Here is a 27,310-nt window from a genome sequence, read left to right as displayed (position 1 = left end):
GGGTGACATAAACGCCTATTCTTTATATTTGCTATTACATGTATGCTTTAAGATGTATATATTAATATATGAGGGTGCCTTAGTCCAGTCCTACTATTATGGCAAAATACCACAGACTGGGTATTTTTTTTTTTTTTTGAGACAGAGTTTTGCTGTTGTTGACCAGGCTAGAGTGCAATGGCATGATCTTGGCTCACTGCAACTTCAGCCTCCCAGGTTCAAGTGATTCTCCTGCCTCAGCCTCCTGAGTAGCTGGGATTACAGGCATGTGCCACCACACCCAGCTAATTTCGTATTTTTAGTAGAGACACGGTTTCTCCATGTTGGTCAGGCTGGACTTGAACTCCTGAACTCAGGTGATCCGCCCACCTCAGCCTCCTAAAGTGCTGGAATTATAGGCATGAGCCAGCGTGCCCTGCCCGGACTGGGTAATTTATAAACAATGTAAATGTATTACTTGCCATTATAGAGGCTGGAAAGTTCAAAATCCAAATGCCAGCAGATTCAGTGTCTGGTGAGGGCCCAGTATCTACTTCCAAGATGGTGCCTTAAATACTGTATTCTCCAGAAAAGAGGAACACTGTGTTCTCACTTAGTGGAAGGGTACAAGAGCACAAAAGGCCTAGCTAGTTTCCTTTAATGCTTTTATATGTTGCTATTTGTGAGGTCGAAGCCCTCATAGAATAATCACCTCCTAAAGGCCCTACCTCTTAATACTGTTGCATCAGAGATTAAATTTCAACATGAATTTTGGAGGGGACGTAAACATTCAAGCCACAGCACAGAGATACATGGGTAAACATACATGTGACAATCAAAAAGTTTTGGAGCCTTCTGTTGTAAAGCCTTTAGTTCACTGGGGCTGTGGTTTACTCACATTTTCACATCTGCTACTTGGCATTTCTGACTCACCTCTCTAAACTTACTCATCTTGTTTTCTCAAAACGTTTAAGATTTTGATATCCAGCTGTGTGGATGGAGAGCCGCACACCTCTTCCTGGCAGTGCGAGTGGGGTAGAGCATTTTCATTTCTAGAGAGATTAGGAGATGCTGGGAGGCAGCATTGTTATCCTTTTGTGCCCTGGCGGGGAAGTCCTGGGGAAGGCAAATCCGCTTTCCCATTCCTTTTTGTCCTTGGCTCTGGGCTTTGTGAGGGTGGAGTGAACAGAGGTTTACCAGGAAATAGAGGGTGGTTTACATAGCATGATTGTCAAATTTTCACACAGTGCTTTCAGAAATCACATGGGTGGGTGGCTGAAGTGATCTGAAGGTGAAAGCAGGGAAACAGCCCAGGTCCTAGCCTTGGAAAAAACCAAAGAGCAATTCAGGCTTGATGCAGAGTCCACAGGAATTAAGGAGCTTTTGCTTCGGAAGCAAAGTGCCAGGATTCTCCCCAGTGCCAAACGGAGAAAATCCTTGGCGTTTCTGGATCAAAGCACTCCAAGTGTGCTGGAACATCAGTATTACTGGGCATTTTTTGAAATTGCTAGTTACACTTGGTTGAATAAATGCTTCTAAATGCAATTAATGTATTATATGTTAACTTCACGGATGAACTAAGAAAAATACTCATTATCTTGTCTTTCTAGGAGATACTACAAAGCAATATGCACACACTGAGAGGCTTTATGTTGTTGCCACAGTTGTAGGGGACAAACAAGGAGAGACCAGAGCTCCCCAGCCTAGTAGGGGATGTCCCTTCAGCTCTTCTACACCCACACACAGACTGCTTCATGCACAGCCCTTCCCCCAACTTGGAAGCCCCCATTGAGAAGCTGTGTTTGGATAAGTTAGGAAGTGCAGCTTCCTGCCTGGTCCCAAAGGCAACCCCAAAAGCAGACGACTTTCATAGACCTCCCCAAAGGTGGATGATGGCACAAAAGTAGAGTCTGGTCCCAGGAAAAAGGAGGAAGTCTCCAGAAATAATGTGGCCTGGACTCTCAGCCTCCCACTGCAGCTTTCCTCAAACCAATCCTCACCACTTTCTTAGGAGAATGAGATAAGCTCACCAGATGATTTCTGCTGGGCCTCCCTCTTCAGGATAATAAGGAGACTCTGGAGTGGATCATGGGTACTGAGTCTCAGCTCCCCACTGCAGAGAAGTTTTGCCATTTGCTTGACAATTTATTGTGCCAGGTACTGTACCTGGAAGGCTTCACCCCTTTGTATAGTCACTAGCAGTGGCTTATACTACCTCCTTGTGAGATCTGTTGGCAGCAACATAGCATCATTTAAGGGATTGTTAGCTCTGTAGAACCTCACTTGGCTCAAACCCTACTGAAACAGACTATGCATTCTTCAAGTGATTTGTAAATGCATTACTTATCTTGGGAAGCACTGATTTGAACTGTTTAAAGTTAAACTTTATTTAACAGATCTGACATCGAATTCCAGTTCCACCACTTGTGTGACTTCAGCAGAACCACTTAGATAAACCACTCTTGAATTCCTTTTTTTTTTTTGAGATGGAGCCCCACTCTGTCGCCCAGGCTGGAGTGCAGTGGCACAATCTTGGCTTACTGCAACCTCCACCTCTGGGTTCAAGTGATTCTCCTGCCTCAGCCTCCTGAGTAGCTGGGACTATAGGCACATGCCACCATACCTGGCTAATTTTTGTATTTTTAGTAGGGACAGGGTTTTACCATTTGGCGAGGATGGTCTCAATCTCTGGACCTCATGGTCCACTGCCTTGGCCTCCCAAAGTGCTGGGATTACAGACATGAGCCACTGTGCCAGCCTCAATTCTTGACTTGCATAAATGATGTGAAATAATAAATATTTATAATTGTTCTAAGTTACTCCATTATGGGGTAACTTACTCCATTATGGGATAATTGGTTATGTCACGATAGGTAATTAATATGCCCACTATAGTATTCAAATGTATGTACAATCTTTCCCAATAAAGTTTTTATGTCTAAGATCAATCAAAAGGAATAAGAAGAAGGAAATAAAATTCTCTTTCGCTGGCACTTAATAAAGCATTTCGATAGTTACAGAAAAGCATAAAGCACACAGGTCCAAGATAAGAAGTATTAGCAGAGGGAACACATCCTTCCCATGTTCCGTTAGTTTTCCATAGAAGGGGTTGATTAATCACTCCATTCGGGGAGGGTTCACTTAGTATTTTCTTCCGGGAGCATCTTTATGTCCCTTCACATTTTTATCCCTGGGGAAACCAACTTAACTGAATGCTGCATTTGGGAGAAGCGCCTGAGAACACTCAGCTCTGTCCTGTCCTCCCAGCTGCAGCGGGAGGTCAACTCTACAATTTCACACATAAGCTTATGGAAATGGCCCTTGCAGGGAAGGCCTGCAGTGGTCCAGTACTTCCAAGGAATCTGTGCGGGGTCTTAAATTGAGTAGAATGTTAGGACCCATGTGTTCATATGCTTAAGCCATGTCCTCCATGCCAGCTTTTATCAGTAGCAAAGTGTCACTTTGAGTTTTCGATGTTGAGTTTTTAATTTAAGTCTTTTAATCCATCTTGAGTTAACTTTGTATACGGTGTAAAGAAGGGGACCAGTTTTCATTTTCTGCATATGTGTATCAGGTCTTTTTAAACTGTTTTCTCAGTTAATCCTATTCATTCCTATGAGGTCCTTCATTGTCCCCATTATGTAAAGTAAGAAATTGAGATCCGTAAATGCACATTCATTCTTTCAACAAATATTTATTGTGTGCCAGTAATGTACCAGGAACTGCTCTAGACAATACATCAAAGTGATGCCTCTAGGTGAATGAGCTTGCCTGAGTCACAAAGTTGTAAGAAAGAAAGGAGCCTAGACTCAACTTCAGACTGACTCACCCTGCACTTTCCTGAGCAGCTGACTGTCACACAGCTGGGTGCTTCAGGCCAGTACAGACCAGGCACCAGGTGAAAGGTTTCATATTTCATCATTCATTCAATCCCCAGCCTTCAGGGTATGCTAGTCACATTGTGTCATTCTACCTGAATATGTCCGCAGAGTCGAGCAAACCCTGCCTTTTCTGTCACTGCCATTTTACAGATGGGGAAATCAAGGCACATAGACGGACCAAGGATCACAAAACCAGCAGGTGCCTGCCAAGCTTCAGGCTGTTTTGTGATCTCTGTGAGTACAAGATGTCCATTTTCTGTGTTGGCCATTGCTATACATGCTGTAGGTGTTTGAGCCACAGCTTGAACGGCTGGGCAATGCCTGGCAAGGCCCTCCTGAAGTAGTCAGTGACCTTAGGAACCAGGGTGGGTAGCGAGTCTCATAGTTGTGGGTTCCAAGCAGATGCCAACCCTAAGCCTGTGGTGATTGTGCAGATTTGTGATTATATTTAGCTTCTATTGCATCACACACCCAACCAAACCTATTAAAACACAGTGTCTGCAGCTAAAGAACTAACAAAATGAACAGACAGGGAGAAAATGGTATGTGCCAGGAGGAAGTGAGTGAGTCTTTCCTTTCCATGCTGTTTCCAGGTTTATACTGAGAACTGATGTCAGAAACAGAATCAATACTTAATGCTTTTTTTTTAATTACTCAGTAGCTTCAGTGGAAAGACATGGCCTGTTAATGTGGATCTCTGTCCACTGATTGCTTGGGTACATCAACACGTGAATGGCCAGCAGCCTTGATCAGGTGGGACCCCAGCCTCATATACAAAGTTTAGAACTCTGGATCTGGATATGCATCAGAAGGACCCAGAGAGCTTGTTAAAGCATGAATTGCTGAGCCTCATCCACCGAGTTTCTAATTCTTTGTTTTTCTAACAAGAGCTCACGTTATGTGGATCCTGTCCACCCAGGGACCACACTTTCAGAACCCCTACTATGCAACAAGGTCGCTCTGTGGGTGGTAGAATGGGCCCAAATCCAAGAAACATGACTGTTGAGTGATAAAAAGCAAGGGTTGGGGGGGAGTCTGGGGAAGAGTTTCCTACTATTTGTATACAAAGTGGGTTGGCATATACATTGCAGCTTGTACAAGCATTGACTATTTTTGGATGGTTAAGAAGAAAATGGTAACATAGTTATCTCTCAGTGTATTTAAGGGATTGTTTCAAGGACCTCACACGTATACCCAAATCTAGGCACTCTTCAAGTCCTGCAGTTGGCCCTGCAGAACCCTCCTATACCAAAAGTCAGCCCCATATATATGCAGATTTCTAATCCCAGAAATGCTGTATTTTTGATACTCCCAGTTTGAATGAAAAAGAAACTACATCCACATATAAGTAGATCCACACAGTTCAAGGGTCTGCTGTAATTGTTGCCACAGGGGAGTCAGGGGTTGGGTGCTGCTATGTTGGTTGTTTCGTGGGTCCTGCCCCAACCCCACTCCTCCCCAGATCACGTTCCTGCCCTCTCTGCCCTGTTCAGAGTGTCTTCCAAAGCCTCCATCACCCTGTTTCCTTCTTGGGTTTGACCAGTGGGATTCACCAGCCAAAGATTTGAGAGTAAGAGGAGAGAAAGATGAGCTGTTCCTTCCACGGTCCCTCCCTGCTTTGATGTCATGTCTCGCCATACCTGTGTCTGTCCACAACTAGGTCCTCCAAAGCTCCAACTCTCACTGTGCCCCGCTAATGCTCTTTCCTTCCTCAGGCTGTTACCAGTATCTGGGGCTTCCACATCTCTTGTTTTTTCCCTTAACCCTGCACATACCTCTGTAAGCAATCCTTTCAGTAAAGTCCCTTAATTTGAAGCTTCTAGAGGTAAATCTGGTCTTCTGTTAGGATCCTGACAGATAGAGGTAGGAAACTTACTATTTGCTATCTATCCGTCTGTATCATTTAAATATTTTGACGCCAGGTATGGTGGCTCACAATCTGTAACCCCAGCACTTTGGGAGGCCGAGATGGGAGGATTGCTTGAGGCAGAGTCAAGATCAGCCTGGGCCAAATAAAAAGACCTTATCTCTACAAAAAGAGAAAAAAAAAAAAAAAAAAAAAAAAAAGCTGGGATGGTGGCATGCACCTGTAGTCCTGGCTGCTCCAGAGGCTGAGGCAGGATTGTTTGAGGCCAGGAGTTTGAAGCTGCATGAGCTATGATCATGCCACTACACTCCAGTCTGGGTGACAGAGTAAGACCCTGTCTCTAAAAAAATACAGGCTGGGCACGGTGGCTCACGCCTATAATCCCAGCACTTTGGGAGGCTGAGGCAGGTAGATCACAAGGTCAGGAGCTCAAGACCATCCTGGCCAACATGGTGAAATACCGTCTCTACTAAAAATACAAAAAAATTAGCCGGGTGTGGTGGCAGGTGCCTGTAATCCCAGTTACCCAGGAGGCTGAGGCAGAGAATTGCCTGAACCCAGGAGGCAGAGGTTGCAGTGAGCCAAGATCATGCCATTTCACTCCAGCCTGGGCAAGAGAGTGAGACTCCCGTCTCAAACAAATAAAATAAAAATACAATAAATATTTTGCCATGTGCTTGTGACATCTCTTTGAAAAATATAATAAAAAGTAAATAGTGAAAATGCAAATTCAATCTTGAATAATCTAGAACAGTACGTTTCAAAGAGAATCATTGGAGAATTGGTTTTCTTCAGCACTTAATGTTCCTTCATCTTGTTTGGCTTTAGTCTGATGCCAATTATGAGTTGTTATTTATCTTCTCATATTCCAGCCTGTCAATTAAACAGCTAAACTGAAAGCTCCTGGAAGACAAAAACCATAGCTGGCGCCTCTTTGCAGCGCACATAGTGTCTAGGTAGCCAGGGCATAATATGGTGGAAAGAAATTTTTATCTTTGGTATCACACAGACTGAATTCAAACTGCATCTATACCACTTGCTTTGATTCTGCCCCACTCCTATCCCTCCTGGGTGCATCAGGGGAATCATAATATCACAGAAAACATTTCCACTGTTTGGATATGGCCTCTTGAATGCCATAAACATTAAAACTTTAATGTTATTTCGTGACCCTGAGAAGTAAGCCATTCAACTCTCAGTTGTTTTTATGTCTGTATGTGTGCAACATCCACCCTAACCCCATGCCTGAGCTGCACCCGGTCTCTGGCTTGAGCAGGAGGGAAACAGGAGCCTAACACTGGAAAAGGCTTGTACCTAAGGCATGAGACTTAGATGACAGAAAAATCGTCAATAATGGTTCTGAAAGCTTAACATCTATTTAGCAAGAGTAATGATTTAAAGTGGGAAGCTGCCAGATGGTGTGCACTGTTAATAATGCCCATCTGTGAGCCCTACCATGAATTATAAAATTGATTTGGAGAAGAACATCTCCTGCTGTTTACCCCACGTGCCAAAAATGTCTCCTTATAGCTCGAAGGGTCAGGAATGAGGCAAGCTGCTTAATCATATATGACATTTTTACATAATAATAGAAAACAACAAGAAAAGAATACTGTATTTTAAGATATCTGTGGCATCCAGGAGGCCATGTCAGAACTTTCTGCCTCACACACAGGCCTGCCTCCAGGAGTGTGGAAGAGCCTGACGGTAGGCAGGGCCTCCATCACCCGTGTTGGGTCTGGACAACTCCTGACCTTCTGCCCAAGGTTTGGTGGCCCAGTTTCTGTCTCTTGATCCTCACCTGGGGTCCTGATGAGGGCTTCAGGTTCTCTCGCATTAGGGGCCAGTTTGCTGCTGCTTCTCCACTTTGCCCCTGCAAACGCTCTGTCCCACTGATGTCACAGCTGCAGATCCTGAGTTTTCCCACCTTCCCACTTGGTCCCTTGGGACCAGGTCACCTTGATGACCCCCCGCCTCCCCCTGCCTGGATTTCCTGACAGAAAAGGGAACTAGACACTGAGCAAGTTACGTTTAAGTCTTGGAGGCCCAATTTCTTCATCTGTAATGATACATCACAGAAGAGTTCCAGTAAAGATTGATGTAAAGTTCTCAACGGAGGCTGGTAATGGGAATAGAGTAAACCAACCCTGAACCACACCCCCAGGACAGTCCGCTGGTTCTTCCCCACACACCCAGCACACTCTTTCCTTTGCTTTCTGTCTCACCTGCAGTGAATGCCCCCTTTCTACTCCCCACGAAGCCCTAAGTCAACACTTTCCCTGTGAGATCTCTTCACTAGCCTCACCCACCATGGTCTTTACTCCCCAGAAGCCCTGTAAGTATAACGTCCACATGATAAGATATTGCTTTATGCTGCTCTCAGCTATTCTCTTTGGGCTTATCTTGCCTCTGATATAGATTACAAAGTCCCCTGAGAGCCATGCCTTCTATGTCTTTGCACATTCTCCCATGATGCGTCTTATCTAGAGTTGGGGAGACAGAGGGAGCTGAATTATTTCTATTTCTGCGTAATGTATCTTGCTGTGTATCGGCAATCCTTAACCCTCACAGTGCATCAGAATCACCTGGGGAACTTTGCAATATGCTACTTCTCAGGCCCCCTCCCAGGGATCCAGTTTCCTTTGGTCTGGAACAGAGCCCACCTATGGGTGCTTGTTCAGAAGCTCCCAAAATGATTGTAATGTGATATAATCACCACCAGCAGTAAGCACCACCCCACCATATTAACCAAGATGACTTGGTCCTTAGCTGTATTTAATTCCCCATGCCACATCAATTTGTCTTCTGGCTGCACTTTTTCCATTTAAAAATCTAAAATTGTATCTTACAAGTTCAGTTGCGATCCTCGGCTGCTTTTTGATATCAGATACAAGGAATCATCTTTAGGAAACTGAAAACTTTCTGCCATTACCTCATTGGGCAGAGAGTCAAGCTGTAAAAAACCCAGCCGAGTAATTTCCTTCAAGGTAAGACTCCCGTTAATCAATGATCTCTTCTGCAAGCACCTGTGTGAAGCCAAGCAGTCACCATTTGTGACATTCCACTTCCTTCCCTCAAATTTATCAGACAGGAGAGCCAGCAAACAATGACCAAAGCTGTGCTTATGTATTGAGGTCACCTACAAGTTATAAGAAGAGAAAAGGAAAAGGCGAAAAAAACAAAGATGATGAATTAATGAGGCTTCTATGACAAAATGAGTTAACGGCAAATATGTAAAAGTAAATTAATGAGGCTTTGATGGTGTTTACAAGTTTCATTTCACTTGAATATCTCAATGAATTCAATATCTTCTGATAAACTTTAAAAAATATTATACTTTGATGACTTTCTGCTAACGACAGGAAAAGCAACCTTGAGGAATAGTATTCTTAATTGCCTGTTTTTGGTTTTCTGTGGTTTTAATTACTGGGTGAAGTAAAACCATGAGGTGAAAGGAAAGTAACCCAACAACCCACAGAACTATTCAACAGCCAAGGTGCTTTTAAGTGCAAATTTTTATAAGATTGTTAAAACAAAGAAGAGAAGGGAACTGTGAGGAAGTGTACGCTCTACTAACAAAATTGTCTTCAAATTATAATAATTTCCAAGGTTTTCCAAGAGGTGTCAATGAGTTTTTAATTCTGTCAGATTAATTTTCTCCACAATCACTTTAAAAGGAGCTCTGTTTACGTGCTCAGACCCAAGAGAGCTATTATACTTTTCTATCAACCTTGGAGCTGTTTTACGGAGGATCTACAGCTTCAACTTTTTCTCTGCGGTATACGGTTAAACTAGATTCTGGAATTCAATAATTTACTTCTGCATCTACCCACTCATTCTTTTCATGTCCAAAATTTTTATTATTCATGGATCTTTGGTATTGAACAGGTTATTTTTTTACTTCAAAATCATTTCAAGACATTTTTAAAAATAAAATTTGCCATTTTTTTCTTCTTGATAATTCAACAGAGAAGCCCACAGGGTGAAACGTGTAGTATATATGCTTTTACGCATTTTAATTCCTCCCTCTAAAATCCGAACAGAGGCCAAGGATCACCAACATTAGAAAAATCTTCCAATATAAAAGAAAGTGACCCCAAAACACGTATGCAGACTATGGGAATGTATATGATTGAGATAATCAAGAGCGAAGAAGAAAATATTGAAACATTATACTTTATATCCTGTGGGAGGAAAGAGAAGTTGTTTGTATCCAGTAACCAAATTGAGCCTAGGAAAAAAGAAACATTTCAATAATAAGGAAAAACTCACAGAAATTTAAACTCTGATAGCCAAGATAAAAATATCAGTGATTATTATCACTCAAAATTAGATGAAAAAGTCAAGGGTAGAATGATAAAGTCAAGAAAATCGACTATAAGTAGAATAAAAAGAAGCAAATAAATGAAATAAAAAAGAGAAAGAAAAGTAATAATCCAGGAGGTCCGACAGTCAGTCACCTGTAATCCAGAAAGGGAAAATGAGGGATGTGTGGGGCTGAGATGGAGGAAATTGTGGACATTTTTCAGAACTTAAGAATGTTAGTTTCAGATGGCAAGAGATGGGTCCTGGAAAGTCCGTCATAGTGGTAAAAAGAAAAAAGACCCAAACTAGGGCTAATCATTTAAACATTGTAGAACACCAGGGACAAGAAAAGATCATAAAGCTTTTGGTGATTACTTTAAAATGGCTTCAGCTGTCTCAGCAGCAACACTAGATAGTAGAAGACAATGGGGACTCGGCCCAATGGTGGCTCACGCTTGTAATCCCAGCACTTTGGGAGGCTGAGGTGGCCGGATCACTTGAAGTCAGGAGTTCAAGAGCAGTCTGGCCAACATGGTGAAACCCCATCTCTACTAAAACAATAAAAATGAAAATTAACTGAGCATGGTGGCACATGCCTATAGTCCCAGCTACTCAGGTGGCTGAGGCAGAAGAATCACTTGAACCCGGGAGGTGGAGGTTGCAGTGAGCCGAGATTGCACCACTGTACTCCAGCCTGGGAAACAGGGTGAGACTCTGTCTCAAAAAGAAAATAAAAAAAGAAGACAATGGATAAATGCTATAAAAATTCTAAGAAAACTCAAAAATTTAACTCTTATCCACCCTTGCTTAGGAAAGCATCAAAGAATACAAATACCAACAAAAACAGAAAATAAACTAAGAAATACAAAGTCATTGAATGGAAGAAACAAAGGATTCTTAAAGAATGGTGATAGGAAGTCCCAAAAAGTTGCTCCCTATCCTGTCAGCACTTGATATTGTCAGTTTTCTGTTTTTTGTCCTGTTTTTATTCTTGTCATCTAGTTGGTGTGTACTGGCATCTCATTATGGTTTTTATTTGCATTTTTCTGATAACTAATGGTGTTGGGCACATTTTCATGTGTTTATTGACCACTTGGACATCTTCTTGATGCCTCTTCAAGCCTTTTGTCCATCTGTTAAATGTTACCGTCTCCTTTTTCTTATTGATTTGTAAGAATTCTTGTGTATCTTTTGGATATGAGTCCTCTGTCAGGCTTGCCTCATATTCTATTAAAGATATGTTTTGATGAGTAGAAGTTTATTCAAAGTGTAAATTATTAGTCTTTTCCTTTATGGTTAGTACTTTTTAATATTCTGTTAATATTGGAGTTTTCATTCCCAAATTGAGAATATTCTGTACATACTTTTTGTAGCATTTTAAAAATTTACCAATGCATTGCAATGCATTTGACACCATAATATTTCTGAAAGAACACTTTTTAAAATAGCTCCATATTATTTCCATTGTATGGATGTATTATTCCTTAAATAACTTAACACTTACTGTTGTACATCTAGGTGGTTTTACAGCACTACCTAAATAAAATGATACAATTAATAAGTGTGCTATAAATTAAAAACCTAAGAGTTTTAAATGCAAGTTTGACTATTTCTAATCTTCATTATCCAGTGAGTATGTCTTGAGCACCTAATGTTTCTTCTGCATTGTGCTGGATACGCTGGAGGATATCATAAGGATATCATAAGGTCAGCCCTGTCTTAAGGAGCTGACAATATATTTGGTGGCCCCAAATGTCACCTGTTTAACAATGAAGGAATAATTGATAGCTCAACTGTTAATAACTATATATGAAATAGGAAGAAAGTTAGGGGAAAGCAAGATGGGGTGTGCTACAACAATGGCTTCAAGGAAGAAATGGGACTTGAAGGGTCTTCACATGTTGGGGTTGAGTACTTTGTAGAGTAGGGAGTCCATGATCAAAGGTGTGGAATCAGGAGGAGTAAGCAGGACATATCTGAAGGGCAGAAAGGAGTTGCTCTAGATTGAAAATCAGGGTTGATGTGGACAAGTTGAAGGAAAGAAGAATGAATAAGTGGTTGGGTGTGGGGCTCACGTCTGTCATCCCAGTGCTTTGGGAGGCCGAGGCAGGCCGATCACGAGATCAGGAGTTCAAGGCCAGCCTGACCAACACGGTGAAACCCCATCTCTACTAAAAATACAAACAATTAGCCGAGCGTGGTGGCAGGCGCCTGTAATCCCAGCTACTCAGGAGGCTGAGGCAGGAGAATTGCTTGAACCTGGGAAGCGGAGGTTGCGGTGAGCTGAGACCGTGCCACTGCACTCCAGCCTGGGCAACAGAGTGAGACTCCATCTCAAAAAATAAAACAATAAAAAGAATGGATAAGTAAGATGAAACCACATTAACGGGGGCTTTGACATGAGGAATTTGGATTTAATCCCATAAGCAATAGACTCACTGTAGCTGGGGGTGCGGCAGCAGGGAGCCCAGCCATGAAATGACAGTTTCTATAACAGGCTTCAGGTGAGTGGGAGGGTAGGTGGGGTGGAATTAGAAGACAAATTAAAATTGATAGGAACTGTCCAAAGGGCAGGTGATGTTATCTTAAAGATTTACAGATAATATGGTTTTTAAATAACACAGAAAATTAGATATTTACTCCATAGTCTCTTGTTTGGGTCTAAATAATATCTTGCGTTTTTTTTCAAGTGGCATTTCAAAAACTAAGTGTCTTAGCAATCATTTTTGAGGCCCACTAACAAGTGTTCTCTCTAAAAAAAAACAAACAAACCTCTTTTAATACACAGGAATGGTTGTGATTCGGTCACTGTTTGGGAGTAAAAGGCAAATTGAATTGATTTATAGGGCTTTGGGGTTTTACTTATATGGAGAAGCATTGGAATAGGCATCCCCAAACTACAGCCCGCGGGCCGCATGCGGCCCCCTGAGGCCATTTATCTGGTCCCCCACCGCACTTCAGGAGGTGGCACCTCTTTCACTGGTGGTCAGTGAGAGGAGCACAGTATGTGGCGGCCCTCCAACAGTCTGAGGGACAGTGAACTGGCCCCCTGTGTAAAAAGTTGGGGGACGCCTGCATTAGAACATAGTGGGCTGGGTTCAAATCCCAGCTGTGCCATGTTAGAGAAGTCATTTAATCTCACTAAACCTCACTTTCCTCTCCTGCAAAATGGGGATAACAATAATTAGAAAAATGCTTGACACGTAATAAATGTTAAGTATGATTAACCTGGTCTCTGAGATGGATGTTATTTTTATAGATTCATTGATCAAAATATTGGCTACAAAGAGATAATTTATATTGGAAAAATATTGTCATTTATTATGGTGATAAACAAGGGGTTAACGTTTGTTGTAAGAAATAAGTAATAAACAATGGGAAATTTCACCAAAACCACTGAGGACAAAGTACCATTCCTTAGCTCTGCATCTATTATAACTATAGTATTATTAATAGTAAAAAAGTGCTTGGTTTCTATAGAGCCTAAGAGTTGGAAACAAAGCCAAGTGACATATGTATATATTTATTTAATTGTGGGAGACCCGGCAACATTTGGCGGCAGGCGTGGTGTTCCACTCAGTGGGATGAAATGTGTGCTTCACGCCAGCTTCCTTAGAGGGACTGTTATTCATCACAGCTGTAATGTTCCCTTCAGAGAGCTCCCACCGGAATGGAAAAGGAGCACTGGCAATTTATATACAAAAGCCAACCCACGTTTGGCTTCAAGAATTCACTGGGAAACTGTATGCAGTCTGTTAGTTATTCACGGACATGCTCTGATTTCTGATGGAAGTGCTGTGGTTTCATTTTGTTATCATCCCAGTAAAATTAGAAAGCAGCAAAGAAAAATTAAAGGACTAGCACGTAGACCTATTCTAGCTGACAAATTGTTATATGGCAAGTTTTCAGTGTTCAGTGGCCGTGTAAAAATAGTCATAATTGGCACAGCCCTGTGTTTGGAGAGTGCATGCCGGCCTTTGCCCCTACGCCCAGTCCTGCCCCCACGTCCCCTTGATGAAGTTACATAGTTATCTTCTTCCCTAGGAACACTGGACAAGCCTATAGAGACACACCAACACCCTGCCTCTCAAAACAGTGCCATTTATGTGAAATATATTGGGACATCTCTTAACATCTAATGAATATAAATTGCTTTACAGTTGAATCTTGATTCAAAAGGACTAATATCTACAGTTAACCTTGCAGCTAAAATAGCTCCCTACCCCTCATTGGAATAGGTGCCTAACTCTAGGCACCAAGATTTCTTTTCAAATAATATATTATCTCACATCTACAGAAGTGTGACAGTAGCAGATCTGCTATTCTGAAAGCACGTTCACATCACATCTGATCTTCACGAGAAATGCCAGAGGGAGACAGGGCAGGTACCACAATACCCATTTGACAGATGAGGACACAGAAGTCCAGGAAGATTAACTAATTTGCACCAAATCTCACAACTAGGAGGGGCAGTAGTGGGGCTCCAATCCAATGACGAGTAAAGGGTCCTGTCCAACACTTTATATCACTTTCCTGAAATGGTTTTTATTTTGCAAGAGAAATAAGGCTTCATCTCCTGCAATCTTAAGTTAAATCTCACTGTATTTAAATGACAAAGAATAAAAATAAGTAGTTTCTTTTAGTCCCAGTCAGAAAAGCAAGCACGGTACTGGATTGTTTATGTATGCCCTAGATGAGAATGTGATGCTGTCATTTTGTTGGTTGATATTTTCCCCCATGGAATCAGTTCTGTACTCATTTTAGTTCAACCAGCATTGAATTGAACAACCACTATATAGCAACCAATATGTCCTGGCTCTTGTCCCAACAGCCCTTTGTGGAGACAGACAAGTAAACACACAACACCTCACGGTACTCTGAGTGCTGTGATCGAGAAGTATTCACCGGCTGCTAGGAGAGCCCAGGGGAGAGGGGGTGTCATAAGAAAGGCTTTCTGCTGGGGGAGACATCTAAGATTAGTTGTGAAGGATGAGTAGGAGTTCTTCAAACAAAGAAGGGTGGAAAGAAATTCCAGGCAAGTTCAGAGATGTGGAGATAGGAGACAGCAAGAATAAATATAGTTTCTGCCAATGGGCACAGTTTCTGGATGGGGGAAGGACGGCCATTTTAAAGGTGAATGACGTGTAATCGTAATCATCACTAATGCTCACATACTGCCTCCCAAGCACCGGGCTATATTCCAAGCACTTTACATATACAAATGCATTTAATCCTTACAGTCACCTGGGAGGTAGGGGCAAGGATCACTCCCAATTGCAACAGAGAACTGAAGCACAAACATATGAAGCAACTTAGTATTTGATGGCCTGTGCTTTACACATTGTGCTATTATGCTGTCTTTGAAACGTGTGTGTGTATGTGTGCCTGTGTGTGAAAGAGAGAACATGAAAAAGCTCCAAAGACAGAAAGAAAGAAGACCAAAGTTTTGGGAAACATGTAAATTTTGGAAAACATTAAACCAGCGGAGGGGATTTATTCTAGAGAAGAGGGCTGAGAAGGCAGCATGAAGAAAAGGAACCTCAGTAATGTTAAGGAGCCTATAAGTTAAACTCAAGTAAGAATTTTCTGCTGATTAGAAGTAAGGTAAGTCAGTCGTGTGTCACCCAGGGGAGCTGCCAACTCTGCTTCCTGCAGGTTGTGCTCCTTGGAAATATTTTGAATTGGTCTGAATCCTACCAGATGACTTGAGCAGGATGTGAAGCAGACACATAAGTTTGTTGTAAGCTCTTTGAGTGCACATATTCGATAAATATTAATTGAAGGCAAACCAAATTTGGTGCTATAACTAAGATGAGTAACATTAATCGAGAACACCTCTCATGTTATGCATAGGTGTTATGCTTCATGGCCAACAGGTAAAAATTCTATAAGGAAAGTTTTGCCTTTTCTGTCTTCTCTTTTTTGAGGACTTTGGTATAGATAAGCTATCACTGGCTATGAAGAAGTTTCATGTTCCATTTGCAATCCACTTCTGGCAAGGTAAAAAAAACTTTGTGTTATTAATTACTAATCTTGTCCCCCTTTCATCTTATTTTTTTGATGCTTATTTCCTCCCCATAGTCACTATTTAAAAATAAATTATTGCACTATATGTATCTTTGAAAATGACCACGACTTCTTTTGAAACAAGATATGGTATAATTAAATACACATGTAAAACAGATGTTACTTGGAGATTAGGTAAAAATTAGTTTATCCCCCACCTCAGGACCTCAAAGTATCCCCATGATTTCTATACTCCTGTGGGCCATGTCAGTTCAGCCCTGTTTATTCTTTTTTTTTTTTTTCACTCATTCTTTCAACAAGTGTCTACTGACCTCCTTCCACAGCCCGGGCATTATGATAGGCAATAACAACACAATGGGGCAAACACAGGCAATTTCCAGTTCCGGCAGAATTTAAATTCCAGTGAGTGAAAGGCAGACAAACAAACAAAAGTGAGGAATTCAATGCATGAAAGGAGATTTTCAGATCGTGAAAAGTTTGATGAAGAAAGTGAAACAGAGTCCTATGAGGTCCTGAGAGGTAGTGAGTTTCCCTGGGGGGTTAGGGAAGTCCTCTCTGGAAGGTGGCTGCTGGCTGAAACCTGAATGGCCCAGCTTGGCAGCCTACAGATCTGGAGGAGGGGGTTCCTGGCAAAGGAAACCACCAGGGCCAAAGCTTTGAGGGCAGGCTGAGCTGGGCACATTTCAAAGACAAGGGAGGCCTGAGTAGCAGAGATTAGTTGCACTCAGGAGAGAAGGGGTGGCTATGGGGGATGAGCAGCCAGAAGGGGCCAGATCATACGGTGCTTTGTAACCAGGAGAAAGAGGTGGACGTTTCTTCTGAGTGCGGGTCCTAAGGGATCTGACTGCTGATTTTAAAGAGGTCAGTGTTTCTGTTTTGTGGAGAAAAGATTGAACAGAAGCAGGAACGGAAACAGAGCACCCATTAGGAGGTTCTTGCATTTTCCAAGGGAGAGAACAAGGCTGCTTGAACTACGAGGTACTAGACAGGCAGGTAGAAGTAGGTGGAGTCACTCTCCATTGTAGAGATACTGAGAGAGGCAAACCTCCCTCCTGAGTCCGCCACCTACTCCCTTTGATGGCTTCTGCAAGAAACTCAATTGAACCAACTGGAATTTTTGGAAATTTATGAAAGATTTGTAGGACCCTGGGGAGGGGTTCACCTTGGGGAACATGTGAGTATCTTGGACACCACCCCATTTGTTTCACTCTGCCCCTCTGGGTTTTTTGTTTTTGTTTTTGTTTTTAATAGACATTGTTTCCCTCTTGTTGCCCAGGCTGGAGTGCAATGGCACAGTCTCCGATCACTGCAACCTCCACCTCCTGGGTTCAAGTGGTTCTCCTGCCTCAGCCTCCCGAGTAGCTGAGATTACAGGCATGCACCACCACACCCAGCTAATTTTGTAGTTTTAGTAGAGACAGGGTTTCACCATCTTGGTCAGGCTGGTCTCAAACTCCTGACCTCAGATGATCCACCTGCCTCGGCCTCCCAAAGTGCTGCGATTACAGGCGTGAGCCACCACACCCAGCCTCACTCTGCCCTTTTAAAGGGTCCCTAGTGCTTCCCCATGGCCCTCCCCTCTTAGCAAATTCTCTAACACATGTAATCCTGCCCCTACAACCAGCTTTCTCCAAGGGAGCAGTCCATCTGCATCAGCGTCAGTTTAAGATCATCACAAGCATATTAACTGGCATGGAAATCCACCCACATTCCATTAAATATTATTTACATGAGTTGACTTGTGGCCGACTAGATGATACAGCGTCATGGTTTGCAGACATTTTATTAAGCATTTATCTTGATTTTATGATTTACTTTTCTGTCGTTGTAATCTATCTATATTTTCTCAGACCTCAAACATTTTGTAGGACATTGCAAAGCTCATGTGCCCTGTGTCTGTGGGGCCTAATGATTCAAACAGCTGTGACCGGGCCTGCCTGTGTGGCCCAGCCTCACTGGTATTCTAATGAATAACATCATCTCCATCTCACTGCACAGAAGTATGAACGGTGTCAGCAGGTTTCCATGACACCACCCGCGATGGAGAGCACACATCTCTCCCACACTCCGCGGGTTACCAGGCCCTGGCAGCGCAGACCAGGCCTCCTGGGCTGCCTTCCTCCCTCTGGCTCGGCTCACTCCCACGCTCTGCTCCCCAGACCTCCAGCCCAGAAGGAGGGACCCAGAGCCTGAGGCAGGAGAAATTTCGAGGCAGAGACTGGAATTGAGGGTGAGGCCCAGGCCAGGCCAGATAGAAAACACTGTGAGAAAGGACTGAGGCCTCCACATGCTAGAATCTTGTGGAAAGAAGTAGAGGCAACGTTGGGAATGAGAGAGACAGGAGGGAGCAGAAGTGTAGTGAGGAAGCGAGATGGGGAAACACTTGGGAAGACAGACATGCATCTGGAAGATTCCAGAAAAGGTCATTTCATCCAGCCCTGCTCCAGCAGTTAGTGTTTCAGCAGCCAGACGGGACACCTGGCCTTTCTTTTCTGACATCGTTCTCCATCCATCCAGCACTTCTCGGAGATCACAAAGGGCTCTCCACACGAGGAGACTTTTGAAACTAAGAAACAGATTTGGACGTTGCACATGTTTGCTCTGGAGCCATACTGCTTGAGCTCAAATCCCAGATTCATGGCTTCATCACCTGTAGACCTACTCCACATGCCTGTGCCTCAGTTTCCTCAGCTGTGGAGTGGAGTGGTAATAGTTCCTACTTTTACTGAGTCATTGTGAAGTTTCCTGTGAAAGGCCTAGCATATGAAAAGCATTCCGTAAATGTTTAGCTGTTATTATTTCAAGGAATTGTAAGAATAATATCACTGAATTGTGGAATATCATTACTGTTTACATTTAACAAATTATACGCTTCAATTAAAAAATGCAATGGCATATAACTGTGATATTTACAGGTAATTATAGAAGTTAGGGTTTTTTTTTTTTCTATTTAATTAAATTATAGCACTCTAGAAGTAGGATGGTTCAGTCATGGAAAGTGAGTTTAGAGTTGAATGAGAAGTATCTGTGTTATGACCATATTTATAACCTCATTTGGAGGCAATGTTAAAAGCCCAAATTTGAAGTCCTTTGTAAATGTTTGTCTCCAAGCCAAATGCTTTTCTGGGTCCCCTTCCTGACTCCTGCTCCAACCCCCATATCTTGAAATGACTAGGGCAGAAAAGGGTGGGGGAGTTGGAATAGACTACTTCCTGTCTCTGATTTTACAATTATATTAACAGGACATAAGGCCTTTACCTCTACAGCTGGATGATTTATATGTTTATATATATCAACACACACACACACACACACACACACACACACACACACACAGACACACACACCGAGAGAGAGAGAGAGAGAGAGACAGAAAAAGAGACACACACAGAGAGATGCAGCTTAAGATGTCAGCATAGATCCTTTTGTAATTCATGAGCATGATGATGGGATATCACACTCGTGTGAGATATGCCTCCCTCAAACCTTCTTCCTGTTGGTTGGAACTTTGCCCACCTGACATGAAAAAAAAAAGTCAATGTAGAAGGAGAGCTAATGCAAGGCTAAAACTCATTTGTCCTGTAAACAACTGAAGGCAGGCCAGTCTTTGAGAAGATGAAGGCCTACAAGTACTAGCCAAAAGAGAAGGGTGGGGATGACAGGTAAACTTTCCCTACTTCACAATTTTGTTTTAACTCATATATGCCCAATAGAAGCTGTGTGTAATACAAGCAAAAAACGAATGACCTTCTACCAAATGGCACTCTTCATGGCTGCAAATGTGAGCCTAAATTATAGTAGTCTGTAATGTGGCAGACTCAAGAGGGACACGACGTTAACATTGCCCCATGGTTTCCCCTGGAAACACTAATGCCATGCATGAAGGGCTTTGTAGCTGCTAACCCATTGCAGAACTTTAGAAACTGGAGCCTTGCCATCTCTGAGAGAAGCTGAGATGAAAAGTCTATCTAGAGTACAGCAGACTGGCTGACCTTTCAAAGGCCCTTTTATCCTGGAGAGTCTGTGGTTTTGATGTAGTGTTGAGTATTTTTTACCTTTCTCTCAAGAAGTGTTAGTAAGTAGATGAAAAATAAGGTATGGTTCTGCACTAATACAATAATTCCCCCATGCATTTTTAAAGGTTTTTAAAAATAGACAAGAATTATGGTCATATAATAAGTATCAATAATCCAAACATGATGAGAAATTTAAATTTGTCTCCTTTGCAGATCTAAGAGTTCAAAATTGCTATGAAGGCATATTTTGGGGGGGATACTATTTTATAAATATGGGAGACAAGTCATTGTTGCTTTGCACATCATAGGAAGACAGCCCTTTTTGGAGTGAATGAGTTTTAAGGAAGCTTTTCATGTCTTAATGTTAATTATTTGGGTGGAAATAAAGTCATTGGATAATGATAACTTTAAAAAATAGGTAATATTTATTAAATGCAGTCTATCTCAGTTATCTAGTGCTGGGTAACAGACCACAGAATTTAGTTTCTTAAGATAATATTTCATTATTTCTTAAGGTTTTATGTATTGATTGAGCTCAGCTGGAAGGTTTTTCTGCCTCACATGGTGTCTGTTGAGACTGGAATGGCCAAGATAGCTGTCTAGTGCCTCAGTTGGCCTGGATGAAAGAGCTTGGGTTTGGCTGGGCATTTCTCTCTCTCTCTCCAGGTGGTCTCTCCAGGACAACCTAATCTCTTTATATGGTGGCTCAGGGCTCTAAGAGCAAGTGTCCCAGGAGGATAAACTCCTATTTACAACCACTTATTAAGACTCTGCTTCCATACCATTTGCTAGAATCCCAATGGCCAAAGCAAGCTACACAGCCAAGTCCAGAGTCAATGGGAGATGGAACTACATAAGGACTTAAATATTTGAAGGCATGGCTCATTTGGGGTCATGTCACCAGTGTAACAGTCAACCACAGAAGTTACACACCACACTTTGGATTGGGCACTTTACATCCATTTGTCTTCTTTAAAAATAATAATTTAAAAATCCTATGAAGTGGATACTATTTACAATTTTCATTCTAAATAGACACAGAGAGGTTAGGTTACTTGAACAAAGTCATACTGGTAAAAAAAAATGGCAGAGCTGGGATTAAATCCAAGCCATCTGACCCTAGAACCTGAACTTACAAATCTAAAGGCACAAACACAAGAGTAAGAAATTATTAACTTCTAGAAGTAAATGATATTCCAGAAATACTTAGGTAATAATTGGTTTGAGAATTTATACATTCAATAGCAATTATAATAATTTTGTCCTGCTTTTTGAAGAGAGGTCTAAAAGCATTGTGAATCACAGAGGCAAGAGCAGTAGCTTGATCTGGGTAACAATTGTATTCTTCCTTATTCATTGAGTTACTCAATGTCTTAATTTCCTCAACTATAAAATGAGAATAGTAATACTATCTAACTTGCAAGTCTGTGATAAGGTTAAGTTAGATAATATAGTGAGCATAAAGTACCTAAAATATTCTTGATGCATAGAAGGTGCTCATGGCCATATGTGAGAGTGCTTGGTAGACACAGCTGACTATGGTAGGTAGGAAATGTGGGAAGCAGGTCTCAGGGTTTCACGATCTCCTTCATTAGCTCTCTGGGGAATGACTAGGATGCTGAGTTTAAACCACAGGATAGGCTATTATCCTACCCATGGGTGGGAATCATGGGTCAGAACAGGGTGGGAGAAATTACTAGTTTGCCACACCTCACTCTAGGAATACTGAAAAAATAGACACCATGGTTCCTGGGAGACTTACAACTGGTATCACCACAGAACTAGTCTAAGTAACCCATCCCAACTTGACCAGGCTGTATTATCTGCAAATTTAATCCTACCCTAAAAATGTTTCAGGACACTTCCCAAATTTGGCATGTACTAACTCAGTAAGGATCAGTTATCTAGGTCTGACCACCTTCCAGCAGAAAAACTGTTTTGATGTTAGTGAAGATGTGGATAAAAGGGAAGATAGGGAAAGCAATTCATCATGGATAACTTTCCAAACCTTAGTTTCCATTGTCTGGTTACGCCAGCTGCTGTCTGCTGGTTTTGAGGCAATTTACAGCTGGAAGTAACAGGACTCCACATTTCTTCATTTGGGGTCTGAATGATGGCTTTTTCCATGATATTATGGTCACAGTTTTATAACATGAGTTATGGCAGCTTTAAATTACAGCCACAATATTATGGGTAAAAGGATAAATCCCTCACTTCCTTCTTTTATCTCTGAAGCAGTCGGGAGTGGGGAGGAGGCCACTTACCCCAAAGCAATAAAATGAGGGTGGGAGATGTGCCTGTGTCAAAAAAGGCAGCTGGCAGCATGCTTTGCTGAAATGCTCTCAGATGCAAATTCGTTATTACACAAATCTCTCTTCCCCAGTTGCAGAAGGACAAAGTGAAAGAGGATGATTAAGGAGAAACCCTCAATCTTCAGAGCAAGCCCTTTTAAGATCTACTCATTCCACATATGCCCCTGTTAGCATATTGTCCAAACAATGCTCTCTGAGGACTCAAGGAAACTTTTCCCAAAGCTTCATTTTTGGGGTTTTTAAAGGTAGTTTTCCATAATTCATTGAACGTGTTTCTTTCTCACGATCTCACATGCTTCAGTAATTCTTGAGTGCAGCGCCTCGATTCTGTAGTACAGCTTCTGTTTCACTAGCTGTTAAACTCACAGAAGTTTCTTTACCTCTTTAAATGCAGTTTCATCATCTATAAAATATACATAATAACCCCTGTGTCACAGTGTTATTGTGGGAGCGAAACGAAGTCATTTGCCCCTTCCTTCCTCTCACCTTTCACCCCCGGATGCTATCAGTTCTGTATCCCACATGTCTCTGGGATGGATTCCCTTTTCGTCATTGTCTGCTGACACATCATCTGTCACCTGGACCTGGCAGCACCCTCCATCCCCCACCACAGATGCCGGAGGGCTCTGTCAGAATGCACACCGACCCTCCTCCACCCAAAGCCCTTTGCTCACCCTCATTGGCTGTAGGCTAAGGTCCAAACTGGAGCAGAGCACTCAAGGCTCCATGATCCCGCCCTGAGGCACCCCCCAGCTTTAGCTTCCACCCATCTCGCTCTCCACACACAGTGTCCCACTTCACACAGCAGACGACGGCATTTGCTTTTCCACCAAACTCTCTGTTTCTCTTTCTTGCTCTCTTTCTCAAGTCTCTTGTGTCTTTACACAAGTCACTTCCTCTGCACGGGGGCTCTAGTTCCTTTTTTCCACCCAGAACCTTCCCATGCACTCTTCAATACTCAGCACAGGAATCATCTTGTCCATGCAGTTTCCTTCTCCATCGCCCAGGAAGAGGCGGACTCCCCTTCCTCTGCACAACACCTCCTACCTCCATGCAGGCACTTTTCCGTTCATCGTAGTACAGTCTGCCCCACCTTGCTGTCAGCGGCAGCAACTCTCTTTGTAGCCTCAGGGTACTGCACAGGGCTATAGAGAAGAATGATTCAAAATATGTTGGCCTAAATGAACTAATAAATGCAAAGTTTTCTTCCTTTTAAAGGATGACTTTCCTATCGGCCTCCCTCCTGTCTCAAGAGGTCAAACTCACTTTTAGGAACAACGACAAACTGCATGGATCAAGCTCAGCTCAAAGCAGACAGGACAGGGAGGAGCCATCATTATCAGCACAAGCAAAATATAACGGGGACTTAAAATGATAAGACACCCAATGCTTAATTCTTACAACATTTATTTTATCAATGCTTACATCTATTTCAAAAAAGCATCTGGGGGTAGTTCATAAATATTAAGGCATCTTTAAAACATGACAAATTAAAGAAATAAAAGCCAGAACAAAAATATTTTAAAGGGAGCAGAGAACAAGGTGCCCCAGGCCCTTGGGATATTGTTGGCCTGTAAGAGTTGGGCTGGGGAGGAGGAAGGAAAAATGAGAAGTGGGAGCGTCCACGAGTGGTATAGCCTTTGAGAGGGGGACAAAAGCTTCTTATGAGATGGCAGAATTGAGAATCCAAGATTGTTACAACTGTGTGGTCACATGTGCAGTGGGCAAAGCTGAGATTTTTGGTTTAAGTTTTTGTATGGAATTTGTATTTTAGGCACATTTCTTGGTCCTCAGAAGACTATTAGAAGCCTAGGTTTATTTCTGAACAAAAGCATTCCCTTGTATTCTTTTCCTGGTTTAAAAATGGGTCTCTTAATTATAATGGAAAATACAATAAAAAGGGAATGTAAGCAGTATTTCCTTCCTTTATTAGAAAACTCCTAGGACTTCTAGTCCTGGGAAGAGAAGAGGCACTTGGGAGGCTCGGGAGCCAGCTCTGTGAAAGGCTCTGAGGCAGCAGCGTGGCAGTGAAGACGCCTCTCGGGTCACACACCCTTTTTCCACTTGTGCCTCTGCAATGGTGTTAATCAGGCCTTCAATCTCAGCATTTCAAGGAAAAAAGAAAATTATTTGAATGGACAGCTTTACAGTATATGCCAAAAAGAAACTGGACGCTGAAGGACGACGTTGAAAGAATACACAAGAACAATAGCGTTTACTCTGCAATAAAAAGAAGCAAAATACTGATGTATGCAAAAGCACAGATGCACCTCAAAAGCATCAGGCTAAGTGAAAGAAGCCAGGCACAAAAGATTACACACTGCATAATTCCATTTATATGGTATTCTGGAAAAGGTAAAGCTGGAGAGACAGAAATCAGATCAGGGATGGGGATGAGGGGAGGGGATTTACTAGAAAGGTGTGCAAAGGAATTGAGTGGGTGATGGAGCTGTTCTGTGTCTTGATTTGGGCATTATTACAAGACTGTTCAAACTCATCAAACTGGCTGGGTGTGGTGGCTCACACCTGTAATCCCAGCACTTTGGGAGGCTGAGGTGGGCAGATGACCTAAGGTCAGGAGTTTGAGGCCACCCTGGTCAACATGGGGAAACCCCAACACTACTAAAAATACAAAACATTAGCTGGGTGTGGTGGTAGGCACCTGTAATCTCAGGTACTCAAGAGGCTGAGGCAGGTGAATCATTTGAACCTGGGAAGAGGAGGTTGCAGTGAGCCGAGATTGCACCACTGCACTCCAGCCTGGGCAACAAGAGCAAAACTCCCTCTGACAGGAAAAAAAAAAAAAAAAAAAAAAAAAAAAAAACACATCAAACTGTACACCTAGTTTTATTGTATTGAATTTTATTGTATGCAAATCATACCTTAATAAATCTCGCTTACACATCACACTCAGGACAGTCTTGCTGGATTATTTGAATCAGAGTCTGTGGAGGTGTCCGGGAAATGGCCACTTAGATTTTGCCTGTGTTATCCATTAAAGCTCTGTGGCAGATGTTGTCTGGAAAAAGAGTTCTGCTGCTAAAAACACTTGGAAACCGCAGGATAAGACGAATGCCAGTGAGGGGCAGCTGAGGTTTCTTAAGAGACCAGTGCCTGTCTTCACTGTTGTTTTTACGTGTATCTTACTAGGAGACAGAAACCAGAAGAGGAATAAAAAAGCCTATATGTAATTACTTGCCCTGAGTAACCCCACAAGTGTTTTCTTTCCTTACAATTTAGTCTTAATAAGAACTCTGCACTCTCTAAATTTAGGACCAACGGTATGGAAGCCATCTATTTTTGCCAGCTTGGAAGAGTCACCTAAATGATGCCCCTCACGGTAAAGAGGTGTGAGTCAGCGACGCCTTTGTTAACCACAGACAAGTCCCTGATGTGCTTTACTGGCCCCCGAACAGCAATGATAATACAGCAATAAAAGGACTTTGGAAAGTTTTGCAAGCTGGGAAGCTTGCTGAATAAATCATCTCTGAAGCTGCAGTTTGGAGCTGGCTCCAGGAACCAGACAGCTCACCTGAATTCAGGACTGTGTAACGCTTCCCTCTGAATGCCCTTCAGCGGGGCCAGCCTCACCCTTGCACCAACACCCGCCTTGCTCATTATTGGTTTTCGCCTGAATTCCTCATAGGTTACTGACTGAGCCCGGAAGGTGTTAAAGTCTGTGAGAATGCTTAGAATTTGCTGACAAATATTTGGACTAAGGGTATCGATCGGAAGATGTGAAATTCTTTCTTTCCAGCCTCTGAAATCTGTGTCAAGTGTTCAGATCGCCGTGTGCTCCATAGTCCTCAGAAGTCCAGGCCTCCCATGTCACCTACCCGCACCTGGACTCTCACCCCTTGGTAACAGCTTCTCTCTGCTGCTAGTTCCAGGATGCTTCACCACCCTTGATTAGTTTCCTAATCCTGCCCACATTTAAGGAAATAATCTTCTCATTGCATTGTCTTCAGTCAAACCTTTTGAATGATTCATCTGATTCCTGTTAGGATAGTGACCATCACAACTCTGCCCAAATCCTACAATGAATTCTCAGTGTTCTAAGATCAAATCCAAACACCCTTCCTCCCTGACCTCATCTCCTGCCACTCTCCTCTTGTCTAGTAGGTTCCATTTGGTTTCAACTTTTTCCCATTGGGGGCCGCTCGCATCAGCTGTTCCCCCTTCTGGATTGTTCTTTATATGCTGGTGTGGCTGTCTCATTCTCATTGTCCTCATATCAGGTCAGATGTCACCTCTTCAGAAAGGCCTTTCCTGGCTACTTGAAGTAAAGTAGCCCTTTCCCCTAGACCATCTCCAGCCATTCCATTACCTAGTGTGCTTAAAAAAAAAAAAAGTTTTATCGCTATCTAAAATTACATAGATTTGCAAACACATTTGTTGTCTATCTTTGTTCCACACCAACCTAAGCTCCAAGGAGGCCAGGACTTTATCTTATTTACCACTGTATGGTCAGAGTTACTGCAAAAAAGAGATGATAGCACAGTCAAACTGAGTCAAGGGAGTTTAATGATGGAACCATTTAGAAAAATGAGAGCAACAAGGGATAATGCAATACTGTGGGGCGAGTAACACCAGGGTCATCAGAGTGTTTGCCTGAACTCTGAGGGGACTGTCTGGTGGGTGACAGCTGCTGGTAACAAACCCAAAGCAACATGGCAGGGCGGCAGGTTAACTGGTCAGTCTCCTCCTTCCCATCGTTCAGCCTCCAGCCAAAGGTCCCCATTATCCAACAGGAAGTTAGAGGGCAAAAGATTCAATACAGTCCATACCAGTCAGCCTCCTGGGACACAGCACAGGGTAAACAGCTGGGCACCTCTCAGGAAATATGGCATCATCTTCACTAGGCTCAAGATGAAGCTCAGCACCAGGCTTACCACTGTTTACAGCCTCAGGGGCACCATTCAT

General features: G+C 42.6%; 1 non-coding gene across 1 annotated transcript; it reads left to right on the top strand.

The window, feature by feature from the left end:
* Positions 1-19,478: 19,478 nt before the first annotated feature.
* Positions 19,479-19,581, top strand: LOC120368376 (small nucleolar RNA U13). The gene has a single exon (XR_005582531.1). It is a non-coding gene; the product is annotated as a small nucleolar RNA U13 (small nucleolar RNA).
* The last annotated feature ends 7,729 nt before the right edge of the window (positions 19,582-27,310 follow it).

The sequence above is a fragment of the Saimiri boliviensis genome, chromosome 9, assembly GCF_048565385.1.
Source record: "Saimiri boliviensis isolate mSaiBol1 chromosome 9, mSaiBol1.pri, whole genome shotgun sequence".
In the NCBI taxonomy this organism is placed as follows: Eukaryota; Metazoa; Chordata; class Mammalia; order Primates; family Cebidae; genus Saimiri; species Saimiri boliviensis.
This window is presented reverse-complemented; position numbering and strand designations above follow the sequence as displayed.